The sequence below is a fragment of the Canis lupus genome, chromosome X, assembly GCF_003254725.2.
Source record: "Canis lupus dingo isolate Sandy chromosome X, ASM325472v2, whole genome shotgun sequence".
Taxonomy (NCBI): Eukaryota; Metazoa; Chordata; class Mammalia; order Carnivora; family Canidae; genus Canis; species Canis lupus.
In genome coordinates this window covers 80,453,771-80,473,803 of record NC_064281.1, presented here as the reverse complement: position 1 = coordinate 80,473,803, position 20,033 = coordinate 80,453,771, and the positions used below count along the sequence as shown (strand labels likewise).

Genomic DNA, 20,033 nt, shown 5'->3' with positions numbered 1-20,033 from the left:
CACTTCCTTCATGAGGACTCCCATAACCAATTCATTCTAGAATGATTTCTCATCAGTATCACTTTGTATCACTCATTTAGCATTCATCATCTAATACCTTGTAATTAAAAACAAAACTTCTAATGTATGTAGTTTGACCCTCTAACTCAGGGTTTCTCAACATGGACACTCTTGACATTTTGGGACACAAAATTATTTGTTGTGGGGATGTCTTGTACACTGGAGGATGTTTAGCAGCATTCTTGGCCTCTACCAACCAGACACCTGCCCCCACCCAAGTCATGACAACCAAAAATATCTCTAGACATGGACAAATGCCCCCTGGGGGACAATATTGCCCCTAGTTAGGAACCACTAATTTTACTAGACTGTAAGCTTTTTAAAAAGCAAAACCTGATTTATCCTTTTTGTTTTGTATAGTTCTTTCATGACTGCCACGCATAAAAGGCACTCAAATATTTTAAATGAATGAAACATGTAATTCCTACTACCTCCCCACCAAATGGAATATACGTAAGTGTGCCTCTCTATAAACAAATACAATGAACAAAAATCCAAATTTACAAAACACAAAATAATCAAGCTCCCTGAGTGTTGGTACTTTATTATGTTCACTGCTGAATCTCCAGTGCAAAAATAAGTATGTAGCATATAGTAGGTGCTCAAGAGTAATTTTTTTTTCTCAAGACTAATTGTTAAATGAATAAATGAAGTTTGAGATTTTTATTGGATTTACTGCAAGGGACATTAAATATCAAGTATCTCTATTATTTATCCAAGGAGGACTGGTTTGAAATTTTTTGTTCTGCTCTATCAGCACCCCCTAAACAATATACTCAGTGAAGTTTATGCATAATAGTATTGTATTCATATTCTATGTCCTTCCAGCTAATTCATAAAAGATGAATATTGATAGTGATGCTCAGTAGTTAATTAGTGGAATCAGGAAAAATAGCACCCATTTTTTTTTGCTTTTGTTTTTTACAATACTACACACAATATGAGACTGACGTGCTGCCTACTGCGCTAAGGAGGCAGGTTACTACACACAATAAAGATGTGCTATGACTATGGGCATACATTTGGAGTCTTACATTGTTCTACTGACAATCTACTGATATTGCCTGTCCCTAAGAATTAAGGTGTCTACTTGGGTAGTTATCATGCCTACGTATAAATGTTCCCCGACGTGGCATTATAAGTGTCTGTTTCAGGGTTACTTACACAATAGAGTTAGTAAACGACTTTTAAAGCCAATAATGTGTATTGTTTAGGTTATTGATTTTTTTCCTCCCCTCAGATCTGGATGATCTGTTATAGTGCTCCTGCCAAAAGCATAAAATAGTAAAAGCAGGCGAGCTAATATTTTCTTTTATTAAATGATGATATTCTACGATATTTGAAACACTTAAAATACATCATGAAATTAATTTTGGTAGTCTACTAAATTCAGTGTGCAGATAATAGCCACATTAATTTTCCTCATCTTTAAAATTGGGCTAATGAAAGTAGTCAAAGTTGTTAAAAAATTAAGTAAGTTCATATGGGTAAAGTGCTTAAAACAGTGTCTGGCACACACTAAGGGTTTAATGAATGCTGCGGATTGTTAATATTATTCTACAAAGAAGATAATGACATAACATAAAATCATAGAATGGTAGAACTGTAGAGCCATTAGATAGCCACTAGTGTGGTGTTCTTCAGACTGCATTGTGAGGCATTATTGAGGGCATGAAGTCAATTTACTGAGGAACAACCAGCAATTAAAAATATGGAAAAGGGGGACGCCTGGGTGGTTCAGCGGTTGAGCATCTTTCTTTGGGTCAGGGTATGATCCTGGAGTCTCAGGATTGACTCCCACATAGGGCTCCCTGCGTGGAGCTTGCTTCTGTCTCTGCCTCTCTCTCTGTATCTCTCATGAATAAATACATAAAATCTTTAAAAGAATGAAAAAGAATAGAATAGAGAATGTCAGAGTACATCACACAAAGTGGCAGTAAGGATGGTTTTGTAAAATTTTTGTTTCAGATTTGTTGGTGTGTGTGTGTGTGTGTGTGTGTGTGTGTGTGTTTGTATACTGAGTTGTGAATGTTTTTCTTACTCTAGATTGTGGCCAGAAAAGCTTAAAAACAACTGCTCCAGTCCAACCTCCTTTTACTACAAATGAAGAAATTGAGGCCCTGAAAAGGGAACTAACATGACCAAGATCACCCAGTGATAAAGTGACAGGGAATCAGAACTACTATCCAAGTCTCCTGATTACCAAGCAATCTCCTTTCCATGACATAAAGCTGAACGGATCCTAAGTTATCCCCAAACATATCAATTTATTTGAAAAACCTTATTTTATTATAATTTTTGTTATTTTCATTTGAATAATCTTGCTTAATCTTCTCATTCATTTCACCATCCTTTCATTTATTTGCATTAGGTAGGCAAGCCAACATCATTTCCCAGCCTGTGGCATCGGGCATTGGAAGTGCACTTGTAGGTTCATCTAATTCGTAAGATTATGACAGTGTGGGTAGAGATGTGGGGGAGGAAGAAAAAGAAGTGGCATGACTAGTTGGTGTTAAAGGGATGTGGAGAGTTCGGATGCTATCTCAAAGAGTATTTAGGTAAGCTCTCTAAACATCACCACGGTAACAAAAGAGGGCCTGAGGGTGGCTGCCTGGCAACCAGAGCACTACAACCTCCAGCTCAGTGCTGCCCTTTTCCAACATCTTTCAATTTTAAGGCTGTTCTTGATGAGTTTATTAACGAAATATCTTCTGTATACAAGGATGAATCTGCATAGTTTACAATACCCTCTACCTCACTGGAATCAAGAACATTCCTGTTACCTTTCTATCTGATATCCGGTATGTTCTGATTTATTTGTTGGATATAGATATAGACATCTATATATCAAGAGATATATAAAATTCTCTAACACAAGCTCACCATAACAGTGGTTTTAGGCTCCTTTTGCCCCTCAGGATCTCAAATAAAGGCTCCTATTTGTCCCCATACCTTTGCTTATCCTACGTACATATTAGATGCACAATAGTTAATTGATGCTCTTCCCCCTTCTCTTCTGTGTATTCAAATCCTCTGTTTTTAGATAGATCTCAGTGTGTTAGCTTTTCTTCTGAATCTCAATATTATGTATCCATAAGAGATTTGGATTTTAGAATATGGATTTGATCATTTTTAATTTATTAGGTCTTTGTTTCCCTGATTGAGAAAGTGAGACTGCGAGTAAACTCCCAGGATTCTACAGATTAATTTAGTCCTGCTTATCCTCATTTGTGGTATCTAGCATGCTTCAGTGTTTAGGTTTCTCCTCTCAAGAATTTCTGTTTGTCGAAATGTGTGGCTAAAATTTGATGACATTCTGAAAATACAAACACTTGTGTGTACACTGGGTTGCCTTACTGGAAATAGATGTGGGCCAGAAAGTTGGTTCTCCGTAGGCTATTTACCTAAGAATGGCCATGTTAATTTATTCGGAAAATAACAACTTTATTGAAATATAATTCACAGGATGTACAATTCACTCATTTAAAGTAGAAAATTCCCTTGCTTCTGGTATACTCAAAGAATTCTACAACCATCACCGTAATCTAACTTTAGAACATTTTATCATCCCATAAAGAAGCCATGTACATACTAGCAGCCATTCCCAATTCCAGCTTTCTGCCCCAGTCACTGCAAACACTAATCTATTTTGTTGTGTCACTATGACTTTGCCTATTCTAGACATTTCATATAAAGGGAAACATACTTTGTGCCTGGATTCTTTCACTTAGCATAATGGTTTCAAGTTTCATCCACATTGTAGCATACTTCATTATTTGTTTTTGCTGAATAATATTTCGTGTTGTAGCTATACTACCTTATGTTGATTCATTTCTCAGTTGATGGACATTTGAATTGTTTCCACCTTTTGCTATTGTGAATAAGGCCATTATGAATATTAATGCATGAGAATTTGTGGGGACATATGTTTTCAGATCTCCTGTATAAATACCTAGGACTGAAATTGCTGGTTCATATGGCAACTCTATTTTTAACTTTTTGAGGAACTGCCAAACTCTATTCTAAAGTGTTGTGCCATTTTACATCCCCACCAGCAATATACAAGAGTTTCAGTTCTTCCACATCCTTGCTAACATTTGTTATTTTCTGTCTTGATTTATTGTAGCCATCCTATTGGCTGTGAAAATAGCCATCCTATTTCACTGTGATTTTCATTTACCTTTCTATAATGACTAATAATTTTGAGCATCTTTTAATGTGCTTATTATTGACAATTTTTGTATTTTCTTTAGAGCAATGTCAATTCAGATCCTTTGCTTATTTTTATTTTTTTATTTTTTTTTCCTTTGCTTATTTTTTTTTTTTTTTTTTTTTTTTTTTTTTTTTTTTATGATAGTCATACAGAGAGAGAGAGAGGCAGAGACATAGGCAGAGGGAGAAGCAGGCTCCATGCACCAGGAGCCCGACGTGGGATTCGATCCCGGGTCTCCAGGATCGCGCCCTGGGCCAAAGGCAGGCGCCAAACCGCTGCGCCACCCAGGGATCCCTTCCTTTGCTTATTTTTAAATTGAGTTATCTTTTTATTATTGAGTCATAAGAGGTCTTTATATATTTTATGTATTCTGGATACAAGCCACTTACCAGATATGTGATTTGCAGAAATTTTCTCTGATTGTGTGGGTTGTCTTTTCACTTCCTTGATGGAGTCCTTCAAAGAATAAAAAATTTTAATATATATATTTTTTTCTTGCTTGTGCGTTTGGTGTCATATCTAAGAAACCATTGCCTAATGCAAGGTCCCAAAGACTTACTCTTATGTTTTTTAACTAAAAGTTTAATAGTTTTCTGTGGTTATATTTAGGTCTGTGTTCCATACTGAGTTTATTTTTTTATGTGATATGAGGTAAATGTCCAACTTCATGTTTGGTCTGTGGATCTAGGTGTTCCATCATTTGTTGAAAAGACTTCTTTCCCCATTGAGTTATCTTGCCACTCTTGTCAAAAAAATCAATCAACCACAATTTTAAGGTTTATTTCTGGACTCTCAATACTATTCCCCTGATGTATAGATCTATTCTTATGCCAGCGCCCCACAGTCTTGATAGCTGTGTCTTTGTAGTAAGTTTTGAGATTGGGAAGTTTGAGTGCTCTGACTTTGTTCCCCTTTTCTAAGATTGTTTTAACTATTCTGGGCCCCATACATTTCCATAGGAATTTTAGGATCAGCTTATCAAATTCTGCAAAAATGGTAGCTGGAATTTTGAATTGCAGATATTAACCCACTTACATTTTTCCATCTTTATTGAGATATAATTGACATATAACATTGTTTAAGCTTAAGATGTACAATGTGATTTGATGCACATATGTATTGTGAAATGATTACAATAAAGTTGTTTAACACAACCTTACCTCACAGCTCCATTTTTTTGTTGATGTTGTTATGCTGAGAACACTTAAGTTTTGCTATCCTAGCAACTTGCAAGTATTCATTACAGTATTAACTATAATCATCATACTGCACATTAGATCTTCAGTACTTATTCCTCTTATAACTGGAAGTTTGTAGTTTTTGACCAACCTTATTTATCCCACCCCACAGTCCGCAGCCCTGGCTTCTATGATTTTGGCTTTTGTAGATTACACATATAAGGGATATTATACAGGATTTGTCCTTCTCTAATTTGCTTCACTTAGCATAATGCTCTCAAGGTTTATCTATGTTATCACAAATGGCAAGATAATGAAATTTTCTCTTGAGGCATTACCTAACTTTTAACCTGTGCCTGTTCAGGGTGAGAGGCAAAGAAACCAAGTATAAAGTAGCTGCTAAAAATGCTACAAAGCTAAATAGAGCCATAATATCACAGAGTGCTGGGAAGGCAAAAATAAGAATTCAGGAATCTCCAAAGTACTCTCTAGTAAACAACCTAGGTTTTTAGTTGAGCCCTAGGAAGTGTTGTACCATGTGAGTAGGGTTAAACTGGCAATAGACCAGCCTCAACTACGTTAAGATAATCTATTCCTACTTTGTCTGTTGTTTAGGGAAAAACATTTTATCTTCTCCTGAGGAAGGTATCATTCAGAACCACTACAATTTTCTATGCACAAAGTCTAGCATTCAATAAAGAAATTTCAGATATGTTAGGAAATAGGACCAATGAAAAAAATAAAAACAACAACAGAAACAAAATCATAGATGATTAAAAAGTTGGAGTAAACAAAATGGTCTTTAAAGTAACTATGAGTAATGTGTTCAATAAATAAATAATGATAATTTCACCAGAGATATAAAAATTATAAAATTAAATGAAAATTCAATAATTAATCAAAAAGCTGAAATTAAGGAGTCCGTGGATAAATTTTACAAAGATTAAACAGAACAGAAGAGAGGATTACTGGACAGAATAGTAATAGGTCTAGTATCCAGAAAGTGATTTTTTTTTTTTGCAACTGAAGAAAGTTCTCAAGCTACATGTTCTATATGCTGTATGAATTTAAAGCAGCATAATGACTATGGCAGGCAGACTAATTCATCCCCCCAAAATGTTCACATCCCAATCCTCAGAACTGTGTGTATGTTGTTATGTTACATGGTAGAAGAAGTAAAGTTGTATATGAAATTAATGTTGTTGATCAACTGAATTTAAGATAAGAGTGCCCTGGATCTAGGTGGGCCCTTAAAAGTGGAAGAGGAAAGCAGGAGTGAGAGATGTGAAAGGAGGACTTGACCAATCATTGTTGGCTTTAAAGATGGAGTTGGGGGTCAGAAACCAAGGAATGAAGATGGCCTCTAGAATTTGGAAATGACCCTCAGCTTACAGCTTGCAAGAATACTGGCCCTCAGTCCTGTAAACACAAAAAATTGAATTCTGTCAACAGCTTGAATGAGTAAAAAATGGATTTGCCCCAGAGCCTCCAGAATGAAACTGATCCCTGCTGACAACTTTAAATTAGCCACTAAGACACATACGGGACTTCTGACCTACAGAAGTATAAGGTAACAAATTTGTGTTGTCTTAAGTCACTACGTTTACAGTAATGTTTATGGCAACAGTAGAAAACTAATATAGTGGGGAAGAAAACTAGACATAGGTACATCAAAGTAAAACTGATGGATACCAGAAACAAAGAGAAAAATTTTAAAGTAACTAGAGAACAAAGACACATTATCTTTGCAGGAGCAACAATAATCTTGACAACTGAATTTTCAAAAGAAATAATGAAAGGAGAAAATGACCTGGCATCTCCAAAGTGCTGAGCAACATATGTTTCAACCAAGCAAAAATTATTTCAAAATGAAGGTGAATCAAAAAGGTTTAAGGGAAACACAAAAATTGAGAGGATTTATAACTATCAGACATGCACTAAAAGAAATACTAAAGGGAGTTATTTAGGCAAAAGGAAAATGATCCCAAATGGAAACAAGGTAATTTAAGGAATCAAGAACACTAAAAAAGTTAATATAGACAATCTACATAAATATTGTCCATTCAAAAGAAAAACAATAGTATCTTTTGGAGTTTAAAATTTTTTGTACAATTAAAATACACAATAATAACACAAAAGATGGGAAAGTGTAAATCGAGTTGAAGTGTTATAAGGTTCCTTGTCTGGAAAGTGGTAAAAGCACTATATTAATAAGCCAGAAGGATGTTGTAATTGTGAGAAACTAAACTACTGGTTAAAAAAAAAAAAGTATCGCAGAGAAGTTATAAGAGTGTTAAAAATGAAGTAATAAGCAACTTGATTGAAAAAAAAAACAGAATAAAGAAGAGAAGGCAAATAGAAAACACGTAGTAAAATGGTAGATTAAAACCCAAATTTCCCTGTAATCACATTAAATATAAATGGAGTATGTACTCCAATGAAAAACAAAGATTGTCAGGCTTGGCTTAAAAAATTACAACTATGTGTGACTTAGACATACCTTAAATAAGACATAGAAAGTTTGAAAGTAAGCGTTGAAAAAGTTATAACATGCAAACATGAACCAAAATGAGGCAGCTATAGTTAAATTAATAAAAGACAAATTAGACTTTAAGGCAAAAAGCACTATGAGAGATATTAGATATATCACAATGATTAAAGGATCAATTAAACAAGTTAGAGAAAACCTTAAGTGGTATGCACAAAATAAAATAGCTCCAAAATGTATTAAGTGAAAGCTGAACTCCAAACATAAATAGATAAATCTACAAACATGTGTGGAGATTTAAAATAAGCAGACAAAAGAAGTTATGGTATAGAAGCATGTACAAGACTAACAAATATATCCTAACATATTTAGAACATTGTATGTAATAAATGTAGAATACACATTCTTTTCAAATTGTTCCTGGGCTATTTATCAAGGATATTGTAAGAAAGGCATACCACCGACTAAATCTTTTGTGAATGTAGATGCAAAGCTCCTACACAAAATAATAGCAATATAAATCCAGGAATTAGGAGGATAGTACATGATAACCAAGTTGAATTTATTCTAGGAATGAAAGAATGGTTTAACTTTTTAAAAAAATATTTTATTTATTTATTCATGAGAGACACAGAGAGGAAGAGAGGCAGAGACAGAGGCAGAGGGAGAAGCAGGCCCCCTGCAAGGAGCCGGATGCCGGACTTGATCCGGGACCCTGCCCTGAGCCAAAGGCAGATGCTCAACTGCTGAGCTACCCAGGCATCCCAGAATGTTTAACATTTAAAAGGCAATAATGTAATTCATCACATTAACAGAAAAGAATATATGATCATCACAGCAGAGGCAGAAAAAGTCTTTGGTAAAATTCAACACCTATTCATGTGAAAAGATCTTGGAAAACTAGGAATAGAAAAAAATTTCTTAATCTGATATAGGGTTTTAGAACATACCCAACACAAGGCATGTTAATAGTAAAATATTGAAAGCTTTCCCTTTAAGATCAGAAACGAGACCTGGTTGTATTACTATTTCTAATCAACCTTGAACTGGATATTTTAGAAAATAAGAAAGAAATGGAGCTTACAAAGATTGGAAAGGAAGAAATAAGTGTCTCATTATTTAGAGATGACATGGTTGTGTGTTTGGAAATTCTAAAAGTATTTACAAAAAACTTATCAGAATTCATAAATATATTTATCAAGTTTGCCAGATATAAGATCATTATATGTATTGGATAGGGTTCTCTAAAGAAACAGAACCAATAGGATATTCATAGGAGGAGATTTATTATAAGGACTTGGCTTACATAATTAGGGAGGTTGTGATGTTCCACAATCTGCCATCTGCAGGCTAGAGATCCAAGAAAGCCAGTGGTGTAATTAAGTCAGTCTGAAGGCCTGAGAATGAAGATCCAGGACAGCAGGAGAAGACTGATATCCCAGCTCAAGCAATCAGGCAGGAAGGGCTAGATTCTTCCTCTGTCTTTTTGTTGTTGTATTCAGGCCCTCAACAGACTGGATGATGCCAAGCCACAGGAGGGAGGGCAAACTACTTCATGAGTCCACCTATTTAAATGCTAATTTCATTCAGAAATTCCCTCACAGACACACCCAGAAATAATGTTTGGCCAAATATCTAGGCACCCTGTAATCCAGTCAACCTGACACATAAAATTAACCATCACAGCATACAAAAATGGTTACTATATGTTAGTGACAAGCAGAATATAAAATGAAAAACAGTATCATTGGCATTAATTTAAAAAATTGTCAAATATTGAGGATTAAAATTAACAAAAAATGTGCAATACTTTTACAAAAAAACCCACAAAGACATTGAGAGAAATTAACAAAGACCCAAGTAAAAAGAGAATTGCACACGGGCCATAGACTGGAAGACTATATTCTAAAGATGTTAATTTTCCCTAATATGATTTCTTATTCAAATAATAATCCCAGTAAGCTTTTTAAAATGGAAATTGACAGATGAATTCTAAATTTTACATAGAATTGCAAGTGACAATAGTATTAAAAACCTTCTAGAAAAAAGTTTGATTTATAGAAATCACATTATTTTACAGAGCTATAATAATTTAACCAGCGTTCTATTGTTTCAAATATAGAAAAATTGAACAATGGTATAGTAGAGTCTGAAAAGAGATCTACCTGTCTACTGTCATTCAAGTTATGGTTTAAAAAATCCATTGTGATGTAGTAGGGGAGAAACCGTTTTCTTTGGTAAGTGGATCTGGACCAATTGGGTTACCAATTAAATCCAAATGATTCTTTGCATCTATTTCAAACTATATACAAAATTTAATTCCAAATGGACCATACATCAAAAGTGAAACACATGAAAGTTATTGAAGGTAATATAGGGTAATGTCTTAGCAACTTCGGTACAGTCAAGTATCCTTTAAAAAGGACACAAAAAGGGCAGCCCGGGTGGCTCAGCAGTCTAGCGCTGCCTTCAGTCCAGGGTATGATCCTGGAGACCCCGGATTGAGTCTCACGTCGGGCTCCCTGCATGGAGCTTGATTCTCCCTCTGCCTGTGTCTCTGCCTCTCTCTCTGTGGCTCTCATGAATAAGTAAATAAAATCTTTAAAAAAAGACACAAAAAAATAAAAAGGACACAAAAAGCACTAACTCTAAACAAAAAAATTCTACTTTATTAAAATTAAGACATTATTAAGAGAGTGAAAGACAAGTCACAGAATGGGAAAAAAATTTTCAATAGTTATATCTGAGAAAGGACTTATATTCAGAATTACAGAACAACAAATCAATAAGGATAAAGGCAACCTAATTACTATTATTTTTATTTTAAACAAGTTTATTTAAACAACAAGATGCTTGACTTGAAGGGAAAACTATCTAGGATTTATTTTTTTATCCCTACTTAAGGACAGATTGCCCTGTATGTAATAGCTACATACAAAAAAGTTATAAAATTGTCCTTGGTTTCACAGTGGTAAATGAAAAACATTAAAATTCTCCAACTGAACAAGTATGCAAGGATTTTATGTTGTTCTTTTTTGTTAAATAGTGAGAACAAAACAACTTACTGGAATATAAAGATGAGAGCCAAATGAGAATGTCACTTAATGGACAAAGTGTATTTTTGCAGAACTAGTATTTTTCTCCATCCCATTTCCTTTTTTTTTTTTTCCATCCCATTTCCATTTGATGTTGATCAAAACATACCACTGGCCATTTAGTTAAAAAATGCAATATGCTTGTACACGTGCAGTTACTATATGTACAATAAAGGAATAGGGAAGGGGAACATGAAAGAATAGAGAAAACTATACTGCAGTAGGCAGGATGTAGTGGAACCAAATTGCGGTTTTCTTTCTTTCTTTCTTTCTTTTTTTTTTTAAGAGAGGGATAGAGAAAGAGAGGGGATAGGGACATGGGGAGAGGGAGAGAGAATCTCAAGTGGGCTCCACACCCAGCATGGAGCCAGATGCAGGGTCTCATGACCCTGAGATCACGACCTGAGCCAAATTCAAGGGTCAGATGCTTAACTGACTGAGTCACTCAGGTGCCTCCCGAATTGCAGTTTTCTAATTTAGAATGTCTTCTCGGTCTGGAGAAACAGTTCTAGAGTAAGGTAGCAGGTCCCCTTTGTAATGTACACATCCTGTCTGCTTCTGGAACATACCAGTTATATCTTCAGCCTCCATTTCCAGCTGTGCAGGTGTGTCTGTTTCATTGATTGGCTGCCCATCAAATAGGAATCTGATCTGCCTCACTGACAAACCCTATCATTCACAACAGACTTTCATTAGTTTACTAAGTGGTGTATGCCTCTTAAACTGTACCACAGAACCATCCTGACCTGCCACCTTCAAAATTAATATGGTCGCTGTTCTCAGTTTTGACTCCTTCCTTGGTCTTTTCAGCAGCCACGGTGAGCGCCAGTCTCCCCAGCTGTTGCTTCACAAAAGAGGTACTAGGTCCATACCTAATGAACACACAGCAACACCAGGAGTGACAGAAGGAGGCAACCCAATTATTTTTAATGACAAATTTTGAAGACCTGTATCAAAAATCCAATCTCCAAATGGACAATAAGACAATAAATAAGCATTCAATTTTGTTAGTTATCAAGTAAATGCAAATTAAAATCACAATCAGGGATCCCTGGGTGGCGCAGCGGTTTAGCGCCTGCCTTTGGCCCAGGGAGCGATCCTGGAGACCCGGGATGCAGTCCCACGTCGGGTTCCCGGTGCATGGAGCCTGCTTCTCCCTCTGCCTGTGTCTCTGCTTCTCTCTCTCTCTCTGTGTGACTATCATAAATAAATAAATAAAAATCACAATCAGATAATAGTCTACATTCATTGATGAATGGTAAAATTAAAAAAGTAGACATGTTAGCAAGGATGTGGGAACTAATACATTGCTGGTGGAAACATAAATTGATAGAATTACTCTGGAAAACTGATGGGCTATACATATTAGAGCTTACCATATTACCCAGTAATTCCAATCAGGTACATAAGCACAACAGAAATGCATATATATGTGAACCAAAATAAAAGTATGAGAATGTTCATAGCAATGTTACTTGTAATAGTCCAAAATAGTAGATCACCCAAATGCCTATCAGCAATAAACTAATGATGTTATATATTGATCCAACAAAATCATAGAATCATTGGAAATGAGTGAAGTACTATCACAAACAACATGGGATACACTTCACAAATATAATATTGAACAAAGGAAGTTAGATATAAAGGAATATGCATGTATGATTCCATTTTATATAAAGTTCAGAAATAGGCAAAACTCATCTATGGTGAACTCATCTATGGTGATATAAGTCAAAATAGTAGTTTACATTGTGGAGCTAATAATGACAGAGAGGGACATGGAGGAGTGCAGGTGATGTTTTATATCTTGATCTGGGAGTTGTTTCCATGGGTGTGTTTATTTTGTAAACAAAATATCAAGCTGTACATTGAACATACATATACTGTAGGTATGTTGTATTTCACTAAAAATATTTTTAAAAAATTGATAGTATCCAGAGCTGGAAAGGTTGTGTGGAAATAGGTACTCTTGCACATTTTTATTGAAATTTGATTGCTGTATCCTTTTAGAACACTGAAAGTTATATTTACGTAAATTTCAAATATGCCTGTCATTGACCAAGCAATTCCACTTCTGGAAATCTATCTATAGTTGTCAATATCTTTGTTTGCCTAGTATTTCCGATTCTCACTCTAGGTATGTGGTTTGATTGTTCTCAACTTCCTTGGATTTAGGCATTGCCATAGATTGACTTTGGCCAATGAAATTCGAGTGGAAGTGACACTCCCACAAACAAAATAAAAATGACTGATGGTTATGTAAAAACCAAACAGCCCTCCCCTGCCCTACTCAAAAACACTCAACCTCATTAACAATTAATTAAATCCAAATATAAATAATAAAGAGATTTCATTTTTCATCTATTTGGATATATAAATTAGAAAAAAGACCTAGCACAATGTTGCAAGGGGGCAAGAAACTGAATACTATTGGGCTCACACCCCAGGTCACACAGCTGGGAAGTGGGGACAACCAAATCAGAACCCATGTCGATCTATATTTACAGCAGGTGGGCCTTCTCTTCCTATCACTCATTACTCACACCCTACCATCTTTGTGGTAGAATCTTTGAAGGTAGTCCTAACCATGCTATGAATTGTGTCATAAGCTACATTTCAAATCACTAATTCTCACTCTTCCTCCAAATCTATTAGAAAAGTAGAAATTACAAAAGTGTTGAAGTCATAACTGCAGCTTGCATTGCTAACTAGCAAGGAATCAGAGTCTAAACCACCATTCAACTAAACCACTATGTCTATAATGCAGTCTTTTTGGATTCAAGAATGGTTTCTCTACCATAAGTGAAAAATAAGGAGAGGGGTGTGTAACACAATGGGGTCAGTTTTTCGCATCATTTCTTTTTTCCGAAAGAGGAATCATTGAACCATGCTATTTTTAAATTTCTTTCTTTCATATAATTTGGTATCACTCCACATCACTTCAAGGAGTTCAACTTTAATCATTTTATAAGGCTACTTTAGTATTCCATTGTATGTAGGTATATATGTATACAGGTAAAGAATTCATACAGTATCAGGACGCCTGGGTGGCTCAGTGGTTGAGTGTCTGCCTTCGGCTCAGGGCATGATCCCAGAGTCCTGGGATCGAGTCGCACATCGGGCTCCCTGCATGGAACCTGCTTCTCCCTCTGTGTCTCTGCCTCTCTCTCTCTGTGTCTCTCATGAATAAATAAATAAAATCTTAAAAAAAAGAATTCTTACAGTATCATAACCAGTGAGAAAATAAAATTTTATATCTTTTCTCTCTTCCTCATTCTCTTTCTCCCCTCCACAATCTCTCTTCTCCCCTTAGAAAGCATAAAAGCACTGGTTGTCCAGAGCTAGTCATCTACATAAGTAGATGACAAGGAAGACACCCCCAGGTTAGTCAGGCAACTAGAGACAAAAGATGTATAGGCTGCACTGCTCAGCCATGGAAAATTGTGTTCTTAACTAAAGACAAGGATGTATATGTGTTCATGTGTGAGATGTGGTGTGTCTAACAAAATGGGATGTAACATTTTCAGTTCCTTTTACTCTGATTATAATACTGTTATCTGAAGAGAGAGATGTTAAGAGAAACACACTCCAAGGAGTCAGACAACTCTTGATATCAAGTACATAGGCAGCACTCTACTAACCAAACTAGCTCCATGGAAAATTCCATCTTCACCTAAGGATAAGGCTCTGTGTGTGTGTGTGTGTGTGTGTGTGTGTGTGTGTAACAAAATGTAATAGGCCATTTCAACTTTATAAATGTTAGTTTTTATAAATGTTCATTGAATAATCTTAAAATATGCTGAAAATTACAAAGAATGAAATATATATAACCCAGAGACATTTGATATTAATATTTAGGTCTATAAACTTCCACATTATTATTCTATTGCTGTGGCCTGAATTGTATCTCCCCAAAAGACATGTTGAAGTCCTGAACTCTGTTACCTATCAATGTGACCTTATGTGGAAATAGGACCTTAGCTGATATAATCAAGTTAAGATGAGATCATACTGGCTTAGGATCCTAATTGAATATGACTAGTGTCCTTATAAGGAGAGAAGAGGAGAGATATAGATACAGAAAGAGAAATACCATGGTAAGACAAAGCCACAAAGGGGAGAAGGCCACGTGAAGATAGAAGCAGGGATTGGAATGATGCATTTACAAGCAAAGGAATTCATTAGTTGCCAATAACTACCAGAGGCTAGAAGAGGCAAGGAAGGGTTTCTCCCCTACAACCTTCAGAGAGAGTATGGATCTGCTGACACCTTGATCTTGGAGTTCTAGCCTTCAAGATTGTGAATAAATTTCTTGTGTTTCAAGCCACCTTGTTTGTGGTATTTTGTTATGGCAGCCCCAGGAACTAATATACTGTTGATACACTTTAAAAAAAGATTTTATTTATTTATTCATGAGAGACACACAGAAAGAGGCAGAGACATAGGCAGAGGAAGAAGCAGGCTCCCACTGGGGAGACTGATACAGGAATTGATCCCAGGACCCTGGGATCATGACCTGAGCCAAAGACAGATGCTCAACCACTGAGCCACCCAGGTGTCCCTGTTGATACATTTTTTAAATAAACTATTTGAAAATAATTTTTAAAAACCCTCCACAGCATACTTAACATCCTTCTACTTTCATACTGCCTATATCGTTACTTTAATAATTAGTTGCAAAAGGAATAATTTCTGCAAATCTCTAAATTTTTCATTTCATTTACTTTTCTGAGTATAAAGGTAGTGTATGTTTTAGACAAGCAAATATCAGGGAACAGCTGTAAAATAATATTTAATTTCCCTGTGACCCCACTCCTAGGCCCTTTTTCAAGATATTATCCATAAATAGCTTGGGTATATATTATCCCAGATATTTTTCACTTCAGATTCTGTACCAAGAGAAATGTAACTCTCTTTTCCTCTCTTCTACTCTGTCACTGTGAAATGCGTATTTTTATTGATACAGGATATAAGCATAAGAACGCTTTTATTTTTATTGAAGTATAGTTGATACACAATATTGTTAGTTTCACATATACAACACAGTGATTCAACATCTCTACACATTACAAAGTGATCACCAAAATAAATCTAGCTAACCATCTGTCACCATACAAAGTTATCACAGTATTATTTTTTTAAGATTTATTTATTATTTATGATAGAAAGAGAGAGAGGAGAGAGAGAGAGAGAGGCAGAGACACAGGAGGAGGGAGAAGCAGGCTCCATGCCGGGAGCCCGATGTGGGACTCGATCCCGGGACTCCAGGATCGCGCCCTGGGCCAAAGGCAGGCGCTAAACCGCTGAGCCACCCAGGGATCCCCTATCACAGTATTATTAACTTTATTTCCTATGCTGTACATTACAACCTCGCGTCTTATTTGTTGTGTAACTGGAAGTCTATACATTTTAATCCCCTTCTTCTATTTTGCCTAACCCTTACCACCTCCCGTCTGGCAACCACCAGATTGTTCTCTGTATCTATGAGTCTGTTTCTGTTTTGCTTTTTTGGTTCATTTGTTTCAACTTTTAGATTCCACATATAAGTGAAATCATATGGTATTTGCCTTTCTTTCATTTATTTAACTTAGCATAATACCCTGTAGCTCCATCCATGTTGTTGCAAATGGTAAGATTTCATTTTTTTTATGACTGAGCCATACTCCATTGTAGATACATACCACATCTTCTTTAGCCATTCTTCTACCAATGGACACTTAGGTTGCTTCTATATCTTGGCTATTGTAAATAATGCTGCAATGAACATATGAATACACATAACTTTTCAAATTAATGTTTTAGTTTTCTTCAGATAAATACCCAAAAGTGGAATTGCTGGATCATACAAGATTGCTTAGTGAAGCATTGTCTATAACAGAATATATTGGAAACTAATATTCACTGGGCGGAAGCCTGAACAAATTGTTGTGTATTCATAATAGAGTATTCAGCTACCAGAGGAGAATAAGTTATATCTATATCAATGACTTAGAGAGATATTCATGATACACCAAGTAAAATACATACACACACATAATATTGATAAAAGTATAGAATAATTCATAGTAGATTTCTGGAGTTTGGAAGGAAAAGGGGTGTGTGTGTGTGTGTGTATAAATATACATATTTATGATAAGATCATTTTTTTCCACTGTTTTCAGTGAACACATGCTAATTTTATAATTCTTTTTAAAAAATTTTATAATTCTTAAAGAACATTTGATCACAGATTGAAAAAAATATACATATTTGAAAAGCTTTTGTCTGATATGAATATATCATTTATTATAAGCTTAAAACTTACAATAAATTTAGTATCTAAAAGTAGGAAAAATAACATACTGCTTAATAAATCCTGAGTATTTAGTGCCATGAACAAATAAAATGTGTTTAACTTATGAGTCATTTCGCAGAAAAATCTATATTTGTAATACACACTTATTTCCCTAGAAGGGCCAAAATATCATTTCAGTAATAAGAATTATGAAATTTTATTTATTAAAAAATCCTCACTGATGACTGATGAAGTTAGATAAAATTACTCAGGAGGTGTTGTAATAGCATTTGCAGAAGCCAGATAAAAAGGATGTTACAAATAGCTCTTTTGAGGGGCTCTTCAGGGTCATTTACTTGCTTTTGCTATGTGTTTCTTTTTTGAATTTCTATTTCACCATGTAATTTTGGAGTAGCTCCTGATTATAGTAAATGACCACTGTTCTACAAAATTTGATATTTTAGCAAAATGAAATAGCCTCTGTCACATTAATTTTCTTCTTGTCAATACTTTGCTGTCATCATGGTCTTCACTCTAATTTATTGTGGGGAGTGTGACAGTGTCAGTATTTTCCAAGTCTGCTAAAGACTGGCAAATAACTGAAAACTGTCATAATGTGTATATTACAAGTGGTACTGCCATGATGTCCCTGAGATTATCTGCAGCAAATTTTACTGGTCATGATCACAGCTTAGTGGATCACAATGTCTTTATGCACCACGCAGTTTGTAGAACAATAAGTTGAATGCTTCCTGTGTGCCAGGAGCTGTGCTAAGCAATGTATACACACATAATATCATTTAAAACAAATAATTATCCAATTAGATAGCTATTATTATCTGTACTTCAAACCAAGGCTCGGGGCTTAAGCCAGTTGTTAGGTAGCAAATAGCAAAGCTAGGGCTTAAATTTAGGGCTTGTGAACTCCAGTTGTACTCTTTACCTATAAGCTATAATATTTCCAATAGTATCTGAGATATACATTACTGGAGTTCAACAGTACCTGGTCCCTCTCCATTTTATGCACATTGGAAGGGTATTCTTCCTAGCCCTCTCGTAATTAGGGCCAGTAACTAATTCTGGACAATAGGCTATGAACAGAAATTATATTTTTTGTTTTCAGGTTGAAATATTTAATTGCTAAGATGTTCATCAGCACTTACAATCAGGGAAATGCAAATTAAAACAGTGAGATATCACCTCACACCTGTTAGATTGGCTAAAATCAACAAAACAAGAAACAGGTAAGGATGTGGAGAATAAGGAACCCTATTATATGGTTGGTAGGAATGCAAACTGGTGCAACCATTGTGGAAAACAGTATGGAACTTCCTCAGAAAGTTAAAAATAGAACTACCCTATGATCCAGCAATCACACTACTGGGTATTTACCCAAAGAATACAAAAACACTAATTAAAAGTGATACATGAGCCCCTATGTCTCTAGCAGTGTTATCTACAATAGTCAAATTATGGAAGCTGACCAAGTGTCCACTGATTGATGGATGAATAAAGAAGAGGTGGTGTGTGTGTGTGTGTGTGTGTGTGTGTGTGTGATGGAATATTATTCATTCATAAAAAAGAATGAAATATTGCCATTTGCAATGACATAGATGGAGCTAGAGAGTGTAAGGCTAAGCAAAATTAGGCATTTGGAGAAAGACAAATACCATGTGATTTCACTCATGTGGAATTCAAGAAACAAAGCAAACAAGCAAAAGGAAACAGTGAGAAAGAGAGAAAAATAAAAAAAAATAGACTCAACTATAAAGGACAACCTGATGATTGATGGTTACCAGAAGGGAGGGGGATGGGAAGATAGGTTAAATAGGTGATGGGGATTATGGAAGGCACTTGTCATAATGAGCACACGGTGATGTATGGAATTGTTCAATCACTATATTGTACACCTGAAACTAATATAATCCTGTATGTTAACTAATTGGAATTAAAGTTAAGAATTTAAAAAAGAAATATCTAGGGCAGCCTGGGTGGCTCAGTGGTTTAGCACCACCTTCAGCCTAGGGTGTGATCCTGGAGACCCAGGATCAAGTCCTATGTCAGGTTCCCTGCATGGAGCCTGCTTCTCCCTCTGTGTCTCTCATGAATAAATAAATAAAATCTTAAAAAAAGAAATATTTAATTGCTAATGTGCAACTCTCTTGCCACCTCTCTTCTCTAGCTGCAGCAACTGAGGAGGCCTTGCGTTGAGATACTAGAGCTTCAAGTTTAAAGTACCTTGATTACTCAGTTACCATACAGAGAGAAGATATTCTGGAGAAGTTCCTGAATCCACAATGTAATTTGTGTGAATCAGAAGCATGCTTTTGTTGTGTTAAACTACTGAAACTGTAGGACTGTTACCACAGGCTAGCTTAACCTGCCTGATTAATACAGAAACTGGTACTGAAAGTGTGGTATTGATATAACAAAAACGTGAAGTGTGACGTTGGCTAAGTGGTTTCATGGTAGGAATTTTTAATGGCAAGATGAAGCTGTAATAGACTTAGCACAAATGATTAGGGAATTTGCAAGTATAAGGGAAGAGTTTGGATAATAATGCTAGTAGGGAAATATAGATGAAGAGACTAAAAAAAATGTTAATACTGCTCAGGGGAGTGGTAGTAGTGTTTGTTGATTGCTGCTGGTTTTGATTGGTGTGATGGTTCACTTTATGTGTCAGCTGGACTGGGCTAAGAGATGCCCAGATAGCTGGTAAAAC

At 35.6% G+C, this 20,033-nt stretch overlaps 1 pseudogene; it reads right to left on the bottom strand.

Moving 5' to 3' along the window:
- Positions 1–10,688: 10,688 nt before the first annotated feature.
- On the bottom strand, positions 10,689–13,526 carry LOC112649117 (small ubiquitin-related modifier 2-like; annotated as a pseudogene).
- Positions 13,527–20,033: the final 6,507 nt, after the last annotated feature.